We start from the raw sequence: 21,678 nt of genomic DNA on the forward strand, positions 1-21,678 counted from the left end.
AAAAAACCACATGGTCATCTCAATAGATGCAGAGAAGGCATTAGACAAGATACAACATCCACTTATGATAAAAACTCTCAACAAAATGGGAATAGAAGGAAAGTACTTCAACATAATAAAGACTATGAGAAACCCACAGCCAACATCATACTCAACGGAGAAAGACTGAAAGCCATTCCTCTGAGAACAGGAACGAGGCAGGGCTGCCCATTCTCACCACTCTTATTCAATATAGTACTGGAGGTGTTTGCCAGAGAAATTAGTCAAGAAAAAGGAATAAAAGAAATCCAAATAGGTAACGAAGAAGTGAAACTCTCACTATTTGCAGATGACATGATTTTTTTTTGTGTGTGTGTGAGGAATATCGGCCCTGAGCTAACATCCGTGCTAATCCTCCTCATTTTGCTGAGGAAGACTGGCTCTGAGTTAACGTCTATTGCCAATCCTCCTCCTTTTGTTTTCCCCCAAAGCCCCAGTAGATAGTTGTATGTCATAGTTGCACATCCTTCTAGTTGCTGTATGTGGGACACGGCCTCAGCATGGCCGGAGAAGTGGTGCATCGGTGTGCACCCGGGATATGAACCCGGTCCGCCAGTAGCACAGTGTGCGCACTTAACCGCTAAGCCACGGGGCCGGCCCCTGGATGACATGATTTTATATATAGAAAACTCTAAAGAATCCTTTGGAAAGCTATTAGAAATAATCTGCAACTACAGCAAAGTCGCAGGGCACAAAATCAATCTACAAAAATCGGTTGCATTTCTGTATGCTAATAACGAACTAACAGAAAGAGAGCTCATAAAGATAGTACCATTTACAATTTCATCAAAAAGAATAAAGTATCTAGGAATAAATCTTACCAAGGAGGTGAAAGACCTATATAATGAAAACTACAAGACATTATTGAAAGAAATTGATGATGACATAAAGAAATGGAAAAACATCCCATGCACATGGATTGGAAGAATAAACATAGTTAAAATGTCTGTATTACCTAAAGCAATCTACAGATTCAGTGCAATCCCAATCAGAATCCCAATGACATTCTTCACGGAAATAGAACAAAGAATCCTAAAATTCTTATGGGACAACAAAAGACCCCGAATAGCTAAAGCAATCCTAAGAAAAAAGAACAAAGCAGGAGGCATCACAATCCCTGACTTCAAAACATACTACAAAGCAATAGTAATGAAAACAGCATGGTACTGGTACAAAAACAGACACACAGATCAATGGAACAGAACTGAAAGACCAGAAATAAAACCACACATATACGGACAGCTAATTTTCGACAGAGGAGCTAAGAACGTAAAATGGAGAAAGGAAAGTCTCTTCAATAAATGGTGTTGGGAAAACTGGACAGCCACATGCAAAAGAATGAAAGTGAACCAACTGCTATCGCCATTCACAAAAATTAACTCAAAATGGATCAAAGACTTGAAGGTGAGACTTGAAACTATAAAACTCATAGAAGAAAATATAGGCAACACACTATTTGACATTGGTCATAAAGGAATCTTTTCAGATGACATGCCTACCTAGACTAGGGAAACTAAAGAAAAAATAAACAAGTGGGACTTTATCAGATTAAAGAGCTTCTACAAGACAAACGAAACCAGAATAAAGATGAGCAGACAACCCACCAGCTGGGAGAGAATATTTGCAAAACATACATCTGACAAGGGGTTGATCTCCATAATATATAAAAAACTCGTACAACTGAACAACAAAAAAACAAACAACCCCATCAAAAAAATGGGCAGAGGAAATGAACAGACAGTTCTCCAAAGAATATATACAGGTGGCCAATAGGCACATGAAAAGATGTTCAACATCACTAATCATCAGGGAAATGGAAATCAAAATAACACTAAGACATCACCTCACACCCGTTAGAAATGGCTATAATCACCAAGACAAAAAACAACAAATGTTGGAGAGGATGTGGAGAAACAGGTACCCTCATACACAGCTGGTGGGAATGCAAACTGGTGCAGCCTCTATGGAAAACAGTATGGAGATTCCTCAAAGAATTAAAAATAGAGATGCCCTGTGATCCAGCTATCTCACTACTGGGAATCTACCCAACAAACCTGAAATCAACAATCCAAAGAGGCTTATGCACCCCTATGTTCATTGCAGCATTATTCACTATAGCCAAGAAGTGAAAGGAACATAAGTGTCCCTCCACTGATGATTGGATCAAGAAGATGTGGTATATATATACAATGGAACACTACTCAGCCATAAAAAAAGACAAAATCGTGCTATTTGCAACAACATAGATGGGGCTGGAGGGTATTATGTTAAGTGAAGTAAGCCAGAAAGAGAAAGACAAACACTGTATGATCTCACTCATATGTGGAATACAAACCAACACATGGACAGAGAAAACTGTATTGTGGTTACCAGGGGCAATGGGGGTGGGGGTGGGCACAAAGGGGTGAAGGGAGACATATATATGGTAATGGACAAAGAAATATGTACAACCCAAAATTTCACAATGTTAAAAACTATTAAAACATAAAAAAAAATCAACTTTTACTTTTATTGATCTTTCATACTGTCTTTCATTTTTTCCCACTCTCCTCTTGGTGACTTCCATCCTTCTGCTAACTTTGGGTTTCATTTTTTCTTTTTCTATTGCTGTGTAAGTCAGGTTGTTTCTTTGACATCTTTTTTCTCTTATAATGTACAAGTTTATCACTATGAACTTTCCTCTTAGTACTACTTTTGCTGCATCCTATAAGTTTTGGTGTTTTTATTTTTTCTTTTTGTATGTCTTGAGCTATTTTTTAATTTCCCTTTTGATTTCTTCTTTGATCTAGTGGCTGTTTAAGAGTTTGTTGTTGAACTTCCATGTATTATGAATATTCCAGTTTTCCTTCTGTTATTGACTTCTAGTTTCATGCCATTACGTTTGGAAAAGATACTTGGTGTGATTTCAGTCTTCTTAATTTTGTTAAGACTTGTTTTGTGACCTAACACATGATCTGTTCTGGAAAATAGTCCATGTGCCCTTGAGAAGAGAGTGCATTTTGTTGCTGTTCAGTAAAATGATCTGTGTATGTCTGATAGGTCCATTAATGTTTTCATGTCTGCTGTTTCCTGATTTTCTGTCTGGATATTCTATCCATTGTTAAAAGTGAGGTACTGAAGTCTCCTACTATTTGCAAGTTATATAACTGAGAAGGCTCTAGTATTGAGACTATACAAAGATCTCTTAGAACTCAATTATAAAAAACAAAGAAGTCAAGTAAAATGGATAACCAGCTGCAATAGACATGTCTCCAGCAGAAACACAGATGGCCAATAAGCACTAGATAGATGCTTAATATCATAATTTATTAGGAAAATACAAATTCAAAGCATAGTGTGATACTATTTCACACTCAAAATGAAGGCAATACTCAACATAATGGAAAATAACAAGTATTAGTAAAGATGTGGAGAAGGGGAAACCCACATACATTAGTGGTGGGAAGGTAAAATGATGCAGCCACTGTAGAAAATAGTTTGGCATTTTTTAAAATCTTAAACCTAGAATTACCATTGACCAGGAGAGTCACATGGTAGGTATGTCCAAAAGAGCATTGGAAACATATGTTCAAAGAAAAACTTGCCCATGGACATTCAAAGCAACATTATTCACAGTGGTCCAAAAGTGGAACAAAAGCAAATTTCTATCCAGTTATGACTGCATAAACCAAATGTGGCCTATTCATAATATAGGATATTGTAGAGCCATAAAAAGGAATAAGCTACTGCTACATGCTCGGCCATGGATGAACCTTGAAACATGTGTGCTCACTGAAGCCGTCCACAAAGGCCGCAGATAGCATGATGTCATTTGAATGAACCATCCAGAATAGGCAAATCCATAGGGGGGAGAAAACAGGTGAGTTGTTTCCATGGGCTTGGGTTAGGAGAGAATGGAGTGTGAACGAGTATGCGTTTGTTTGGGAGTGTTGAAAATGTCCTGGAATTAGATAGTGGTGATAACCACACGACATAATCATTGTACTAAAAGCCACTGAACTGTGTACTTTAAAGTGCTTACAGCGGTGTATTCTGTGTTAGGCAGATTCTCCTCCATAAAAATTCTGTATTTTTTAAATTAATCAAGTTATTGATTAATTTTGATTTAGTTAATTTTATATTGGTTGGAATATTTAATAAGGGTAATTAATGGATTTATTGGGGGGTAGGGCACATTGCATCCGATGAGGGATATAGTAACAAATCCTATAATTGTACAAGCAACAGTCTAAAATCCAGTCCGTTTCCCTTATTCCCAACTTTGAGAGACCAGCCATGAAAGTAGGTCAGTGATCTCGGGGGCCTTGGGTGTCTATTCAAATATTTGGGTAATATTATACAATATTTTAACCTCTTGGGCCATCTGTGGAGGTAGGTTTGACCTTGTGAGTTGATGTATATTCAGCAAGTGGTTCTAGGAAAGGCACAAACCCTTCCTTCCTTGGCCGGTATAGACAGTCTAGGGCCAGGCCATTTTCTAAACCCATTTAGGCAAGAGACTCATGAGACTGTTGCACAAGAGCCAGGATAGGGTCTTACGGAGTTGTTGTCCATGTTGTGTTAAGGTTTTTGATACTTCTTGGTTGCCTCAGTTAACTAATTTTGTGTGGGTAGGGCCACCGCACCTGTGCCCAGTCCAGTCAGTCAGTCCTAGTAGAACTGAACACCCAGTCTTATAGGACTGACAGTGTCTCTATGGGTTGGTGGTAGCCAGTCAGGGCAGGAAACTCAGGGGACCTGCGACCTGAGGGAAGCAGGCTGAGAGAGAGACAATGATGCATTGCAGAATATAGCCTGGAGCAAGCTGCTCAGAGGGCTGGGGAAGAGAGACGCTCAGTGGGTGAGAGCCTTGTGATATCAGCCTACAGTAAAACCCAAAAGTGGATGCTCCTGGTGTAAAATATTCATTAGGGGTCTTGAAGGTAAAACCAGTTATTTGCACCCATTCACTGGTTACCTGTGCTATATGATTTCAGGGGGTATGGTTAAAGTGTTTGTGGGCCAAGAGGTGTTTGGGCCTGGGCACAAAATCACCAAGGTGGCCTCGAAGGCTACCTCAAAATGACCCCTCAAGAAGCAGTTGGGGCAGAAAGTGGGTGGAGCATTTTGAAGGAAGCCTGGGGCACGGATGATGTTATTCGATGGAGTTGGCTACAACTGAGTCTCTCTGCAGGGTAAGCCCTTCAGCTGGCGTACAATAGGGGATGGGATGGCAAGTGACAGACCCTGCGACTCCTGATTCCCAGTTCATGGGCAGCCCTCTCAGCCCAGTGGACATAAATGGGAGTGGTATTTGTGAAGCATCTTGCTGGCAGTGTGGAAAGTATAGGGGACATGTGGTGGGAGACGTCATGATAGTGTCAGGGGGAGGTGTGTGTGAGATTATGATGTTGAGGGGGCAGGACTGGAGGCAGGTGCAGTGGGTGTGTGACCAACAATGGTCAGTAAAGGGACAGTCAGGGTGTAACTGGAGATAGCAGGGACCAGCAGAAGTCATGTGTTTAAAACAAGACACCAGGACCAAATGGAGCCACTTAGGCTAAGCCCCACGTCAGCAAGCTGAGACTTAATTAGACTTTTTGCCCTCCCAGGAATGGAATCTTAAACCAGTCAATCAGGAATCACCTGATGCGCAGCAGGTAGGTCATCTTGCTGATAGAGCCCTGCCATCTCCTAAAGGAAGGTAACCTTGTAGTAACCAACTGGCTTTTTTGTCTAGTGTAACTTCCTTGTTCCTGCTCCCTTCTGCCTATAAAAGTCCTTCATTTTGTACAGCTCCTTGGAGCTCCTTTCTCTCTGCTAGAGAGGAAGCCACCTGATTCATGAACTGTTGAATAAAGCCAATAAGATGTTTAAAATTTACTCAGTTTTATTTTGTTTTGTACCAGTTTGGTGGCAGCAGTGAGATCCAAAGGAGAAATCTGATGGCTTAGGGGATGAGAAACACAGGCATTGGTACCCGCAAAACCTTTGAGTTCTCCATCTTTTTCGCTGTTTCCAGGGCTGTGGGTAAGTTCCTCTCGGATCTGAGATCCACCGTCTTTGCATTGAGCTCCCGATCTAACTTGCTTTCCAGTCCAGGGTCAATGGGTCAGTCTGGACCGACAAGATGCTCTAAGAGAGCATCAGTCTTAGCCTTTGGTTAGTCATCAGTGCCAGGCAAAGGCTTAGCAGGTCAGCTTGAGTTGCCTGATGGTTCCTTGGCCCTTGGTTAGTCCATAGTCCCCATTCGTTGGGGTCTGCTGGTTGAGTCTGCAGTCCCCACGAGCTAGGGTCTGCCGCTTCGGTCTGTGGTTCTTTCTCATGGAGAGGAGTGGAAGAAACGTGTGCTCCATGCACACCCAGTCCATGAAAACTTCCCACATGCATTTTACATGCATTTTGCCCTCTGTTGACTGCCAACGGTTCTAAGGAAATGGTGAAGGCCCAGTGAAGAGGAATTGTGGGTTTCTGCGTGACTACCTCGAAGAGTGCTGCCCCCCCAACCTGAACAGGCACCCAGCACTACTAGAAATGAAAGACATCCCATCACCATGGATTGGAAGACTCCTTATTGTGATGATATTAACATTATCCAAAGAGATCAACAAATGCAGTGCAGTCCTTATCAAAATCCCAAGGATGTTTTGTGCTGAAATAGAAAAAAACCCATCCTAAGATTCCTATGGAATCTCCAGTAAGCCCAGATACCCAAAACAATCTTGAAAGGAGGTACTAAGTTGGAGGACTGATTCTTCCTGATTGAAAACTTACTACAAATCTACAATATCAAAACAGCACTGTCATGGCATAAAGACAGACATATTGACCAATGGAAACAGAATTGAGAGCCCAGAAATTAACCCTCACCCATGTGATCAAATGATGTTTGACAATGGTGCCAAGATTATTCAATGGGGATAAGTCTTTTCAACAAGTTGTGCTGGAAAAAGTGGATATCTACATGCAAAAGAATCAACTTGGAGATTTACCTAACACTGTATACAAAACTTGATTGTCAATGAATCAAAGACCTAAATGTAAGAGCTAATGCTATAATACCCTTAGAAGAAAACATAAGATAAAACTTGACAAAATAGAATTTGGTAATGATTTCATGGATATGACACCCAAGCAGCAGCCAATAAAATAAGAAAATACATGTGCTGGACATCATGAACATTAAAAAGTTTGGTGTCTCAAAAGACATTATCAACAGAGTAAAAGCACAGCCCACAGGTTGGGAGACCATATTTGCAAACCATGTATCTGACAAGGCGTTAATATCCAGAATAGAAAGAGAACTCCTAAACTCAACAACAAAAAACAAAGAAACTAAATCAAATTTGAATAAAGTACATGAGTAGACATTTCATCACAGAAGATCTGCAAATGACCAATAAGCATATGAAAAGATGGTCAACATCTGTAATCAGTAGGGAAATGCAAAACAGAAACAGTGAGAGACCACCTCACATTCATTAAGATGGAATCTATCAAAAAAAAAAAAAGAAGAAGAAAAAGACTAGAACCAGTGTTGGCCAAGATGCGGAGAATTTGGAACCCTTGTGCACTGTGGTGGGAATACATAATATATAGTTGCTGTAGAAATCAGTATAATAATTCCTAAAAAAAATTAAAAATAAAATTATATAGGACCCAGCAATTCCATTTCTGGGTATATACCCCCCGAAAGAGTTGAAAGCATGTTCTCAAAGACATATTTCAACACCCATGTTCATAGCATCATTATTCATAATAGCTAAAACATGGAAGCCACCCAAGTATTATAATCAAGGAAGGGCTAGCTGCCCAATGCACCCCTTAATCCAAACGGGATACCTGCTCTTGTAGAAGGGAAAAAGCTTTATTACGAGGTTGGCCAGCAAAGAGACAGAAGACAAAATTTAAATCTTTCTCCTTGATGGGCTGTTGAAAAGGGTTTTTTAAGGGCAAAGGAGCAGGTGCAGGAAAGTTTGGGGCAGTCCTAGGCATTTTTTGCAAGTGCAGATTTTCATGTTCTGTCATACATCCCACGTTCAAAAGACGGTGTTCTTAACGTGATCGGCAAGGGAGTTCTTGGTACCCCAGGTCATCCTCCAGTCACTTGTGCAGTTGCAGTTTGAGTCTTGCCAGTTGTCTTGTAGTGTCACTGGCTCAAAGCAGTTGAAATTTGCTCAAGGAGGACAAAGGGAGTTTCTGAAAAACAACTCACGGCCCAAGATTAGATCCTTAGTAAATAGCATATGGAACATTACATAAGAAAGTAGTCTCCAGGGGACTGTTGATAAAAATCTGGCTGGGGCCTCCTGTTATTTTGGGCTTGGTGTTGGGCCTGGCTATGGTATCTGTCCAGGAATGTATGGATGAGCAAAATGTGGAACATACATACAATGGCATATTATTCATCCTTAAAAAAGGAAGGAAATTGTAAGATACAGCACACCTTGGATGAACCTTCAGGATATTACTCTAAATGAAATAAGCCAGTCACAAAAATACAACTTGTGTGATTTCCCTTCTATGTGGTTCCTGAAATCACCAAATTCAGAGAGACAGAAAGTAGATTGGTGTTTGCCAGGGACTGGGAGGAGGAGGAATGGGGAGTTATTCATGAATGGGTATAGAGTTTCAGTTTTGCAAGATGAGAAGAGTTCTGAAGATGGATCGTGGTAATGATTGCACAGCAATATTAAGGTCTTCAATACACTTAAAATTTTATTTATTTTTTTTCCCCCAAAGCCCCAGTAGATAGTTGTATGTCATAGCTGCACATCCTTCTAGTTGCTCTATGTGGGACATGGCCTCAGCATGGCCAGAGAAGCGATGCATCGGTGCACGCCCAGGATCTGAACCCGGGCCGCCAGCAGCGGAGCGTGCACACTTAACCGCTAAGCCACGGGGCTGGCCCTGTGTCTTCAATACACTTAAAACGTACTTAATGTATCCATGGGGCCTGATGACTTGTCCTGGCCGAGCACATGCTTGTGCTGTTGCACATCTTACCCCTCATTGTACAGTTGGGAAACTGGCCTAGAAAGAGGCAAGTACTGGCCCAGACCACAGGAGGTGGTCTGAGTCCTGAAGACTAGACAGAGCTCCAGCTTCCTCGGCCAAGACTCTGCCCCTTCCCTCACGTTTCTTTTGGCAATGAGAGGCGTTAATATCCTAGGGGATTGCTGCCCACCTCTCTCCATATGGAATCATTTTCCTCTCCTCATCATCACATGTGCACAGGCACACCCACTCACACTGACTTCTCATGTGGGGACCACGGAGATGCAGTGAAGAAAGAGCTGACACTGGGGAAGTGACAAGAGGCAAGAGGGAGAGAGGTTGGAGGCAGCTCTCCCACGGGGCAGTAGCATCCGTTCTCCTAGATACATGCCCAAGGGCCCAGAGATAGGAAGAGGAATCCCTAAGGCTCCTAGGTTTCTACCTGTTGCAGACCCATCCCTGGCTGAACCTGGGGATCCCAGGACTAGGGTCCTGCAGTCCACCTCTGTGGGCACCCAGAACTGTGATGAGCCCATCCTCCCCTTGTGTAGACATTGGGAACAGGAGAGAAGACCTCAGTGAGGGTCCTTCTGTATAAAGTGGAGTGCATCCAGAGGGTGACTCCAAGTCTTCCATGTGCTTGCAACGTGTCTATTGGACTGGGTTCTCTTTCAATGACCTACTGTGCTCTGAAACCCTGAGTAAATGCTTTCCAGCCCCTGGAAATCCTTTAGAACTGGGTAGGCTTGGGGGCTTGGGTAGATGAAACTGAAGATAAGGAAGAAGAGGCCAGAACACTGGACACCAAGTCAAGAGTCAAGGGAGAAGACTAATCCTTGTTGGACCCTTGCGGTCCTCATCTGGATGTAGGGGGAATCAACCGCATCATGGCTGCGGTTAGGATGCCTTAGGAGTGAAGAGGACACCAGGTGGAGAACAGCAAGGGGGGGGAAGGTACAATCTCGAGATTCCTCCTACTCCCTCGAAGCCTACAGGTCCTGCTCCTTTAACCCTGGGACCCTGGAGAGCCTCTGCCTTGAGGACATCTGAAGAAAAGTTCCTTTCTGTTTGGTGGAGTTCCTGCCTGGGTTGCAGTGCTAGAGCTGGCCACCAGGGGGCGGGCAATTTCTTGTGTCAGTGGTGGCCAAAAAATTTTTGTTTTTATTTTTTTTTCAGTTGTATTGAGATATACTTGATATACAGCACTGTGTAAGTTAACACTGCTGTGTGCTATATTTGAAAGCTGCTAAGAGAGGAGATCTTAAAACTTCTCATCATCAGGAAAAAATTTTTATTTCTGTTTCGTGATTGGTGTTAACTAAACTTATTTTGGTAACCATTACATAATATATATATATATCAAGTCATTCTACTGTAAACGTGGAATTTACTTGGTGTCCACTGAACTTTGCTTGAGCTCCTGGAGCAGCGAAGAGTCAAGCAGAGGTTTTTCTGGCTGTCCCCCTGCCTCAGAAACAACTTGTACCTCCTATTACTAGAGTTCATCTCCACAATGAAAGTTGGTCAGAAGCAGGGTGAGGGGTGAAAGATCTTCCCAGGTACTCATTCAGCAGCTGTGCACTGAGCACTCACCCTGTGCCAGGTGCCCTGGTGGGCCAAAGTGCAGGATGAAAATGACCAAGTGGTCCCTACCTGCCAGGAGCTCACAGTCTAGAGGGGAAATGGACAAAAACAAAGACATGAGCAAGAAAAGAGCAAGTGCTGTAGAGAAACACAGCAGGGGGCTGTGAGGGAGGGCTGGGCGTCACTGGGTAGGAGAGTCTGAAAGGCCTCACTAGGGTGACATTTGCTGGGACCAGAATGACAAGAGGGAGCCAGCCCTGCATGAGTCTGTGAGCAGTGTGTCAGGGCGATGGCACCACTGGCCCTGAGTCTCACAGGCGGAAATGAGTTTGGCCAGAGGAGGTTAGAAAGATGGCCAGTGCAGCTAGAGGGAGGCTGGGAGGAGAGAACAGGAGCTGGGGTGGAAGGTAGGGGCAAGGCCTGTTAGGCTGTGTCAGTTACCTTTCCCTCTCTGACTTCATTGCCCCTAACCTTGCATTTCAAAACTACAAATGTTGACTATCTCGCAATGTGTGTGGATCAGCAATCAGGCACATTTTAGCTGGGTGCCTCTGCCTCAGTGAGTTTAACAGGTTGGGGCTGTGGCCTCAACTGAGGGTCGACTAGGGGAGGACTGGCCCACAAGTTCACTCTCAGTCTTCAGGACTGAGTTTGGACTGAGAGCCTGAGTTCCTTTCTGTCTGTTGGCCTGGGCACTCCCGTGCTTCTCCCCTCTATAGGCCTCCACATGGGCAGCCCCAATACACCGGTATTTGATTCTTCAGTTCCAGGGATTTGACAGAGTGAGAGAGTGAAAGAGATGGCACCTTAGAGAGGGAGTAAGAGGAAGTGGAAGACTTTTTTAGTTAAAGTTTAGACAAGATATCCCATCACTTTGGCTGTTATTATGTTCAGAAGCCAGTTATTAACCACTTAGTGGTTCCACGGGGATGGCTATACCATGGGTGGGGCTTACTGGGTACCATTGTGGAGGCTGCCCACCTCATAGGCCAAGATGAGGCACTTGGGTCTCATTCTCCATAAAACAGGAAACAATTGAATGGTTTTATGCCACAGGATGGCAATATCTGAATTTCCGTTAGTTGCAAACCCCTCATGATGCTGACCTGAAAATGAGGCCAAGTAGGAAGTGACTGTCCCAATATCACATTCCTGGAATCCGGGCCTGTTTTGAGTGGTGTTCTATACTACATCCCACCCCTCCTTGTTATTCTTCCACCTCTAAGTTTATGCCTTAGGTACATGTGACACTAGCCCACAGGGGTAATAGATATTATCTCATATACAGTGGGTGACGTCCCTAGGAAGTAGATTCTAGCCTGATCCTCATGGTGCAGGTTTGGAGACTGGGGAGGACCTGAGAGGCACAAGGACTTTCCCAGGATGCAGAACTGGTAAGAAAAGGGAGGTCTGCATTCATCTCTGTCTCCTCAAAGCTAGGTCCCTAGTTAGGTTTCCAGGGAGCTGTGGCTAGGGCTGTGTGGGCTCATTGTGTACAGTTCAGGAGATGACGTGGGGTCATAGACCTCAACAGATCTTAGAACTCTGGTATACAGCCACCCACAGCCCTCATCCAGCTCATTTGATTGGAGACAGTCAACAGGCAAAGATGTTTTGTTGTTGTTTCCCAACTTTTGGAGTATTTGGGCTCAAAAAATCCCAGAAAGAGAATCTTTTTGGTAGTTGCCGACGTTGGCTCAGCCCTCATCCCCAACGCCTCTGGGCATCTGGCAGGGGGCAGTGAAAGGTAACATGGGGCAGCACAGGAAAGGCTAGTGCAGGCCAGGACACAACTGTGATCTCACCTGATCAGCCACACCACTCCTTGCCCCACTTTGTGTGTGTGTGTGTGTGTGTGTATGTGTGTGTGTGTGTTTGGAGGGGGGAAGGCATGGCATGAGGGGTGGGTGATTCCTAGGCAGGAGCTTGTTGTTAGGTGTCGGAAGCCTGGTGAATCTGTCATGGTCATTCCCCAGGTCATGGCTGGAAGCATGAGAAGGTGAGCTCCTCTACTCATATGTTACTGAGCCCTAGAGATTTCATCTCCTTCCCTTCCTGACCAGAGATCTTTGCAGGGATGTCCCTCTGTGCATGAACTGAGGAGCAGACTTTCTCTTTGGGGTTGGCCCCAGTGGCAGTGTGCAGGTAGCCGCTGATTCCTTCTGGCATAGCTCCCGGGCAGTCTTTGCAGGACTCCACTCAGGAGGTCGTCGAGGAGCTGCCCAATGGTTTCAACTGTACCAACTCATTAGACAAGAGGCAGGTGCATGAGGCCACAAACACCATCCAGTGCTGCTTTGAGATGAGAGCAGGAGCAGAGGGTCTCCACACTCAGGACCTTGAGAGGACCGGGTTGGACCAGAACTAGGGCGGGACCAGACAGGAGCTGTCCCTTTTTCAAGCTAAAGGGGATGTACATGCAGGTAACCTTGACTGGTTGGGAGCTGAGCTGCCTTGACCCTCTTACTCTTGCCCGGTGTGAGCTTCTGGAGGCCACTGAAGCAGAGTAGAGGGTAAGGGGTACTGCAGGTTGGGTATTCCTGGAAGGGAAGTGGGATCTTTCCTGTGTTTAGAAGGACACGTGGAAAGTCAGCTATGTGCGTGAACCTTTCTCCTTATCCCACTCCAGCGCCAGCTGCAGAGCTCCAGCCAGCGGCAGAAGCAGAGAAGTGGGCAGTGGTGGAGGTAGAGCTGGCTCCAGCTCCATTTACACCACCCCCTCTAGAGCTGGACCCAGCGTCCCCTCCAGTAGCAGTGTTGGAGCTGGAGAAATGGCCGACATCGGCTCCAGCAGGAGTGGGAGCTGTTGAGCTGGAGTCACCTGGACCATCATTTCTAGTGGGAAGTCCATCTCCATTTGTGGCTGTTAAGGAGCGTGAGAAGAAGCCTAACCTCACGGCCTTCCCTCCTAAGCTGGTGGTGGAGCAGTTGACAGTGATGGATGCGGTGAGCAGCTGGGCTTTCAGGGCAGGGTGGGGTAGGCTTTCCCTCTGCCATCGTTGCCCCAGGCCTGACCCGGACTCCTATGATCTTGGTCCAAATCCCGGCTGCATCCCTTACCAAGCGTATGACATGAGCAACTTTCTGAATCCCCAAGCCTTTGCTGTCCACCTGCAGACCGTAGAGGTGGACACTAACAGGACCTGCTGCACAGAATGGTTGTGCTGACTCCATGAAGTAGAAGAGATGGAAAGCTGGGTGGGGCCTGGCCCATCAGTGTGTGGGGGTGTGTTCACTATGTACAACCAGGTCCCTGGTGGCCCAACCGGCTGCTCAGGAGGCTCAAGAGCCTCAGGACTTATTAGACACCTGATGTGTATTTCACTACAAGGGAGACAGACGAGGCCCATGGTTGTAGCTGCCAGGGGGGAATGTGCATCAGAATGCAGAGTGAGACCAGAGGGGCGATCAGGGTGGTGGAAGATGCCCCCCTGGGATGAGCCGAATTGAGCCACTATCTGGAGCTTGGAGTTAGCCAGGATGGGCTGGGTGCAAATGTCCCTCTCCCTTCCCTGCCAGTATTGGGTCCTGGGTCATCCTGTGCTGGGAGCCCGCAGTGGACAGAGAAGAAAAGCCAGGGACTCTCACAAGGCTCAGGCTACATCCTGAGCTTCCTGAGCTCCAGCTCTAAATTGTGACTCCTGTGTGGGACTTTGGGGGCTGTGGACACAGAGTTCGGGTGTGGCAGGGCTGGGTGACACTTCCCCTGTTCTCCAGGTGCTCTTCTGGATGGTGGTGCCCTCTCAGTGCCTGGGCTCCACCTGGGGCAAGAGGAACAAGCCCAGCAATGAGCACCTGGCACCCACCGTCGGAGCCACCATCGAACACTTCAGAAGGGTGGCCAGCCTCGTCATCACCACCTGCCTCAGGGACCCGAGCATGACGGCCCAAGACAAGGTAAGGGTGGTGGAGCACTGGATCCAGGTGGCCCAGGTGTGCTGCAGGAGGCCCAGTGGAGCCCCTCTCTGGAGCCTTGGGCACTGCCTCCACCTTTATCAGCTCCCAGGATTGCAGTGTGTAGTCTAAGCCCCTGCACAGTCCCTAGGCCCTTCCTGCCAGGGGCACGCTGACCTGACTCCAGGTCCCACTGGAAGGATGTTCACTTCCTACCTGGCTCCTTCCCTGGGTTGAGCTAAAATCCTCCTCCCTGTGAGTGTTACTCTTTGGGTCCTAAATGTGCCCTTCTGGGGCTCCCTGAGCATCTGACTCATCCAGGAGGGGAGATTTAAATAGAAGGGGACTGAAGCTAGAGCAAGCGGGGCTCAAGTGCCCCACCTCACAGCTCATTCTCTTCCCTTCCCCGAGTGCGAGGTCCAGAAGAACTTCTCCTCGCCCCGCACTGTCATCTCTGCTCTGCAGAAAACCTCCATAAGCCACCTGAAGAACACATGGGGGAAGTTTCCCGGTGGGTAGGCCTCTCTCCATAGGAGGACCACGGTGGATGGAGATCTCCCGTATGTCTACCATTGCCCCCTCAGTCAGCTGGGAACTCCTGGGAGGCAGCAAATGCTGGGGACAGGGCCTGGGCCTCTGTGGGTGGTCTGTAAGCTTCCCGGGGTCCTTAGTGCACCAGTTCTGCTTCACAACTCAGTTTCCCTAAATGAGTTGAGCCACATAGGAGATTTTCAAGTGTTTACAATAACAGAACTCTAAGCCCAGTTGAAACTCAAAGCAGTCAACACAGAGCTGCTCTGTAGAGCTGGGGAGTGGAGACCCCAGTGACCAACAGGAGAGCCCCCTCCCAGTCCCACGAGACCTTAGAACTCAGAGGATCCCAGTGAGAGCACTCCTCCAGGCAGTTTGAATCTCTCAGGTTGTCAAAGAAAAGGGATTTGCACTCAGTCCCCTCACATTATTACTAAATTTATTCCTCTTTCTTTCCCCTCCCCTCAGTGAGAGCTCTGAAAAACATAAGGAGCATTATAGCCAAGACAAGTCCTTGAGCAGAGAACTGATGACCAATGTAGAGTGGAGGAGCGGTGTCTGGAAAAAGAGGAGGGGTGGAGGATTTGGACTGGGCAGGCTGTGGTTTTGATAGTTTCTCACTTGAGCTTTCTCTGAATCGTTCCCATCTATCTTGTCCAGATTAACAAGCAGAGGGATCTGTTTGGCCCATGGGCAGGTGGAGTGCCACTTGTGGGCAGGAGGCCGTGGTCATGGGACACAGTGGTGTTGGCTGGGCTGTTCCAGGAAAAGTTGCTGAGCTGGCTCTATCAGCAGGTCACTGGCTTCCATGTACGTCCATCCTGCTGGATGTAGCTCCTTCCAGGCTGTTGGGTGGTTAAAGTGAGTTTAGCTCTCAGCATAAACCTGTCCTCAGGAATCCAGGGCACTGTTGCTTCTTCTCTCTTCACCACGTCTCCAAGGAGGGGCACCCTGCCTGCCCCAGGGACATGCACGGCAGAGAATTCCCATGTTCCAGGTGGACAAAAAGACTGCTTATCCTTGTGTCTGAATGGCTGGAACAGAGACAGATGTGTGTGCGTTCTGGCACTCCCCACTGGACCCCTAGAGCCGTCACTAGAGTCAACCACAGGAGTCTCACCTGAGTGCCTGGTTGGCAATGACACATGCCCCAGGTGGCTTATCAGAAGCGTCTAGGCAACTGATGGATTCTTAGCGGATCCTGCTGAAAGGACGTTAGGAGCTTCATGTAAATGGGGAAGCAAAGCGTCCTGGTCACCCCCTTCCGTGTTGATCAGAGGTGGCACGTTGGGGGTCCAGTTCCTGAGTGGATAAAGAAAGAGTTCAATGTACGGGAATGTCCTGAGGGGTTGCTTGTCTGTCTCAGCCTGGGGGCCAGACACTCCACAGCTCTGGGGTAGGCAGGAGCCACTCAACCGGACTCCCAAGACACCCCGTCCTCTCCGTCCACGGCTCGGCCCAGGACCACACTTTGAGAGCACAGGGGACAGGACTGTTGTCAGTGGTGGGTCTGAGAGTTACGTGAGGATGTTGGAACAAGGCCTCTGGCTGGGAGGGGCAAGCGACCTCTCCTCTGTGGGCATCTGAGCAACTCACTGCCCCTGTTTGGACCTCTGTCTCCTCATCAGGGTAATTGAGGGGTGGTGATCGTTGGTGCAGGCCTCACAGGGGTGTGATGAGGTAAGAGGGAGGAAAGGAATGTGGGAGATTTCTGCCTGCTCCACCTGGAGGGGTGAGGACCTGAACAATGATGACAGTCATGTGACACTGAGTCCTCAGGAGAACCTGTGAGGTAGCTGGAGTTCTCACTCTTTCCTGATGAGGAAACAGGCTTTGGGACACCAGGCCACAAACCCAAGCTCACATCCAGAGTGAGAGTTGGACCTGGGCTTGTTCTGGAATCACAAGACCTTGGAGGATGGAGTGGCATTGGTACCAGTTGACTTGAATCAGATGTCCAGGGTCAGAGGCCAGTGGTGCTGGAGAGGAATGAGGTGAGGGGAGTATGGCCCGCTGACACTGTCCTGGACCCTCACAGGAGGGGCCCTCCACGTTTGCCCCCCCGGAGATCAGCACCCAGAGAGAGCAGGAGAAGCACCAGTAGCAGCAGGTGAGTGTGCCTGTGGGGGAGGGGCTCTGCGCTCCCAGCTGGAGGCCTCAAATCAAGAGAGGAGGTCCCTTCCTCCTGGTGCCACAGTGTCTGAATCCCCCAGTAGAAGTGACCGGGAGGGGGGCCTGGAAGAGCTGGTGCAGGATGGGTTTGTTGTGGGAAGGGCCAGGGACCGCACACCCTGTGATTTGCCAGAAGCCGGCCCTGGGAGGTGAGGAGGAAGAGTGTGGTGTTCTTGGGGTGTGAAGGGAGGAGGAATTGAGGGGAGGCTGCTAAGGGTCCTAGGCGGCTCCCCGTGGGAACCCTGGGGTGGGCCAGGAGGCTGAGGGTGACGACTTTTCAGGGGAGGGTCTGCAGGGGGTTGACTTGACAACAAGCACTCATCCCACCCGCACTCGATGTCACAGGGTGTTGTCCCCTACCTTGGCACTTTCCTTGGTGACCTGCTGATGCTGCACCTGGCGATGGGTGATTATCTCGAGGTGGGTGAACCTGAGGACCAGGAAGGGAGGACCAGGATCCTGAGCCTTGCGATACAGAAGGCCCCAAACTGAGCTCTGAGCTCTCAGCAATTGACACAGCTCCTCTAATGAGAGCCTCGCAGCCGCCCCTGGGATCTGGGGCATCAGGCCCATCTTAGGGATGAGTGAACAGAGGCTCTGCCTGAGACACACATTCCGGTTCCCCAGGCTGGAGAAGCTCAGAGCTGCCTGATGGCACAGCTGCATAAGGTTTTATCTGAGCTGGACTCACCTTCTCCCTCCCATGCTGCTCATGGAGGGAGAGAGAAGTTGGGAACCCCAAGTCAGGCAGCACATAAGTTGGTGAGCAGTCCCCTCTGCCTGAGGCCTCAGCCTCCAAGTCTGTCATCAGAGAGGGTTGTGCTGCCAGGTCCCTCAGCCTCACCCTCATGTCCTCCTTCTCTAGAGCCCAGAGCCTAGCCTAGGTCAAAATCCAGTTTTCTCTGCATGCCCGGCCCCCTCTGGGGACCTGGCAGTAGTGCAACATGAGAAGAGGTGGGCCTAGGGTGCTAGTCAGGTTACGGGGCTCTGTCTGATGGACTCTGGCTGTCTGCCTTTCAGGGGAATGAGATCAACCTTGAGAAAAGGACTGAGATGAGCAACTGTGGCACTCCCTGCAGGGGAGGGGAAGGAGGTGGAAATCAGAAACCCTCTGGGCAGAACAGTCCCTGGCTCCACCCCCTGTATCTTACATTAGTGGAGGAGTTTGATAACAGAAAAGTGGGAGACCCAGCCAATTGGCGGGTAGGTTGAGGGGAGGATGGCATCAAGGATAACATCCTGGAGGAGGGGCTGATTATTCCCATTCTGTGAACAGGTAGAGCCTGGATGGAACTGGAGGGAAGGAGGGTTCCCAGCCCCACTCCTCACCCCCCACCAAGGCTTCTGCAGTATCCCCCACCCAGGCCCTGTCTGCATCCTCTCCTTCCCTCTGGTCCCAGTAATACAGAGTCATGAGGGAGATCCTGCTGCTCCAGGTAGCTGCAAAGAATTACAACCATAGACTGAGGAGCAATTTGCGGCCTGGTTCCAGGACATGGAGCTGCTCAACGAGAATGAAAGGTGAGGCCGGGCAGGAGTTGGGTGAGGGCAAGGGCGGACTGTCCTTGTTGGCCAGTCCAGAGAGCCTGTCTCCGTGGCCCCCTGGTCAGCCCAAGCCTTATTGCATGGCGACTTCTGGGACACTCAGACTCCAGCTGCTGGGCAGGCAGTGGGGGGACACCTGAAGTGTGGCTCCTGGTAGGCTCACAGGTGCCTCTCTGTCATGTAGCTACAGCCTGTCCTGCCAGCTGGAGCCCCAGACCTAGTTGGCCAGCAGAATATTCAAGGCCAAGAGGAATCGTCCATCATCAAGGTCAGGGGTGAGTGAGTGTCTGGGCTGGGGTGACTGACTCCTAGGTGTTCAGTAAAGCTTTGGGCTAAGCGTGGCCTTGGGGAGTCGGATAGCTGGCACTGGGATCCCAGATCCACTACTGAGCAGTCCTGTGACTGGGGTGACTCTCTTCAGCCTCCTGAGACTCCGTTTCCTCCTCTGTGAAATAGGTGATACTGAATGATACTGAATGCCACGCTCGCGTGGCAGGGACAAACGGGGTACTGGTGGCTGACAGCACTGAGCACAGGGTCTGGAGCACCCAGTGCAGTGGGGACAGGGTGGGGGACCATGATTCTCAGGGAGGCCCCCCAAGATAACCCGACTCTTCTACTCAGCCCCCAGGCCCCAACACTGAGCCCCATACCAGTGGCTGATCACAGCCCCATACTCAGCAGCGGGGACACAGCTGGGAGGTTTGCATTGCACTGGGTCAGCTCCTTCCACCTGATGGGAAGGAGAGCATTGTAAGCTGATTCCTGGGGCCCCCTGAAGCCCAAGAGAGAGGAGACGACCCCACCCCAGCTACCTGACATCTCTACCCCAGCACCTATTCACCCATTGAGGAGGGACAGTAGTTATTTGTTGTAAATAATAAATGTCATATTTGAATATTATATTCAAGTCCTGTTCCCTTTACAGCCTGGGAGTTGTGTGGTTCTCTTGTTTTCTGTAGCTATGTAAGTGAGACACAGAATCTCACATTTCTCCTTGAATCAAGAACTCTTCCGAGTCATCAGTTTTATTGTATGTGGGAGAAGTAGAAAGGCCAGCCCCTTCCCTGGCTAGTGGGGACACACCCAAGTCCCCCTAACTCAGAAGACTAGTTCATTTCAGTATCACTCAGCTCCTCCAGGGGCGGACACTGCCCCCCGCCCATTCCCTTGGGATTTAAAGGTTGAAGGTTCTTTCACAGGCAGAGCAACAACCACTGAAATGTGGGTGTCTTTAAAAGAGCACTACCCAGGACCATGTCATGCCACAGGCAGGGGATGTCTTTCTACGTTCTGGAGGAACAGGGAATGTATCCTACTTCTCTTGTTGAGGTTTCTTCTGACCAAATTTTAGGAACTTGTAGTTTTCTAGTTCAATCTCTGGAATTGCATCAGCTATAAGTGGGGAAAACAATGTAAAAACATCAAAACGTGCATGTGGAGAGGACAAGGCCTGAGGAAGGTCATTTGCAAATGCACTAAAGGCAGGAAAGACTTTTCCTCCTGAGGCCTCTCTAGGGCCTCTGTGTTCACCCCTGACATAGATATGAATCCTGCTGGGATCCTTGTCCAGGACTCTGAATTCCTTTTCCTGCTTGTTTTGTATCCAAGGGTAAAGATTTTTGACGCAGCTTTAAGGCTACCACTGGGCCTCATTCCATAAACATGACTGCTCTCTGTGAACTAGTATTTTCAGCACCCCTGCCTTCTTTATGCAATTCACTTGAGGGCAGAAATTCCATAGAAGGCCCACCGCCTCTCTCTCAGGTTCACCCTGGCTCCTCCTCCCTGGCTTGGCCTGATGGATCCCGGGTGAGCTCTGCTTTGAAAGGATAAGGGACCATAATCCTGGCCAGTGTGTGACCCTACACTCTCCTTTGCTGTCCAGGGTGACTTCTGAGCTCATGTTATTCTGAGGTTCATGGTCTTGGACAACCCTCCAGTTTACACACTCAGTGTTGGTGTTACCAACTTATTCAAATGGGGCAATTGGGCCCGAGCTCTTAAAGTGTGTTGTCCCTGGTTGGCTGTGTTTTTTTCCCCAGTCCTGTGCTGTGGTTACATCAAAACCACCTGTTGGGATGTGAACCCTGTTTGGAGCTTTGAAAGACAAGGCGTGACAGGAGTGTGTGGGGATCCAACAGGGAATGCCACGGAACTGATGGTCCATGGACGTGAATGAACACAGCCTTACCAAATAAAATACTGAAATGCTTCGCATCTGGTTGTGAACAAACACTGCTCTGAGCTCACAACGAGAACCCACCCCATGACTAGGAGTTTTCAAAGGGTTACCACATGGCATTTTGAACCTCATCCTTTGGGAACACCCTGTAAGACAAGGGCTAGATGAATCGCTTGGCATCTGTGAGTTATCCCCTCCTTTCTGATGACTGCAAGTGTCACCCAGACGCACAGGCTGGACTCTGCCAGGGAAGCCTTCTCAGGACAGGCAGAAGCTGAGGATGAATCCTGGTTCCCGGCATCCCAGGCCCCTCCCGACACAACACAGCCATCCAGTAAAGTGATTTGGTAATGGAAAGACTGGGAAGGCCGTACTTTTCCTTGAAAGAGAAAGAGAAGTGCCAAAGCAAAAGCTGATCCCTCAAATAGACAATTAAATCCCAACAAGCAGTGGGTTCTTGTCAGATTACTGATGCTGAAAAGATCTCTTTTGATAATAACACGATCCCCCAACTGCCATGTCCATCTTCATGAATCAAATTTGCAACACATATGGATCTAAAAAACTGAGGGAAATCTGGTATTGCCTTAGGTGCAACTCTGAATTAGCATGCAACAAAGAACATAAAAATGGAGATCTAGAAGTAAATATCTAATTTGAGAACATAGACATAAAAGTGCTTTTGAAATAATATTTCGGAATCTATTGGAATATTACACAAAAAGAATAATCCACTTTAAGTAGGTTTTATT

The 21,678-nt window shown here is 47.9% G+C and overlaps 1 long non-coding RNA gene across 1 annotated transcript; it reads left to right on the forward strand.

Moving 5' to 3' along the window:
• Window positions 1-12,585: 12,585 nt before the first annotated feature.
• LOC131399212 (uncharacterized) lies at window positions 12,586-13,747 on the forward strand. The gene is made up of 3 exons (XR_009217074.1): window positions 12,586-12,598; window positions 13,486-13,545; window positions 13,717-13,747. It is a non-coding gene; the product is annotated as an uncharacterized LOC131399212 (long non-coding RNA).
• Window positions 13,748-21,678: the final 7,931 nt, after the last annotated feature.

This window comes from Diceros bicornis, chromosome 37 (genome assembly GCF_020826845.1).
Source record: "Diceros bicornis minor isolate mBicDic1 chromosome 37, mDicBic1.mat.cur, whole genome shotgun sequence".
Classification (NCBI taxonomy): domain Eukaryota; kingdom Metazoa; phylum Chordata; class Mammalia; order Perissodactyla; family Rhinocerotidae; genus Diceros; species Diceros bicornis.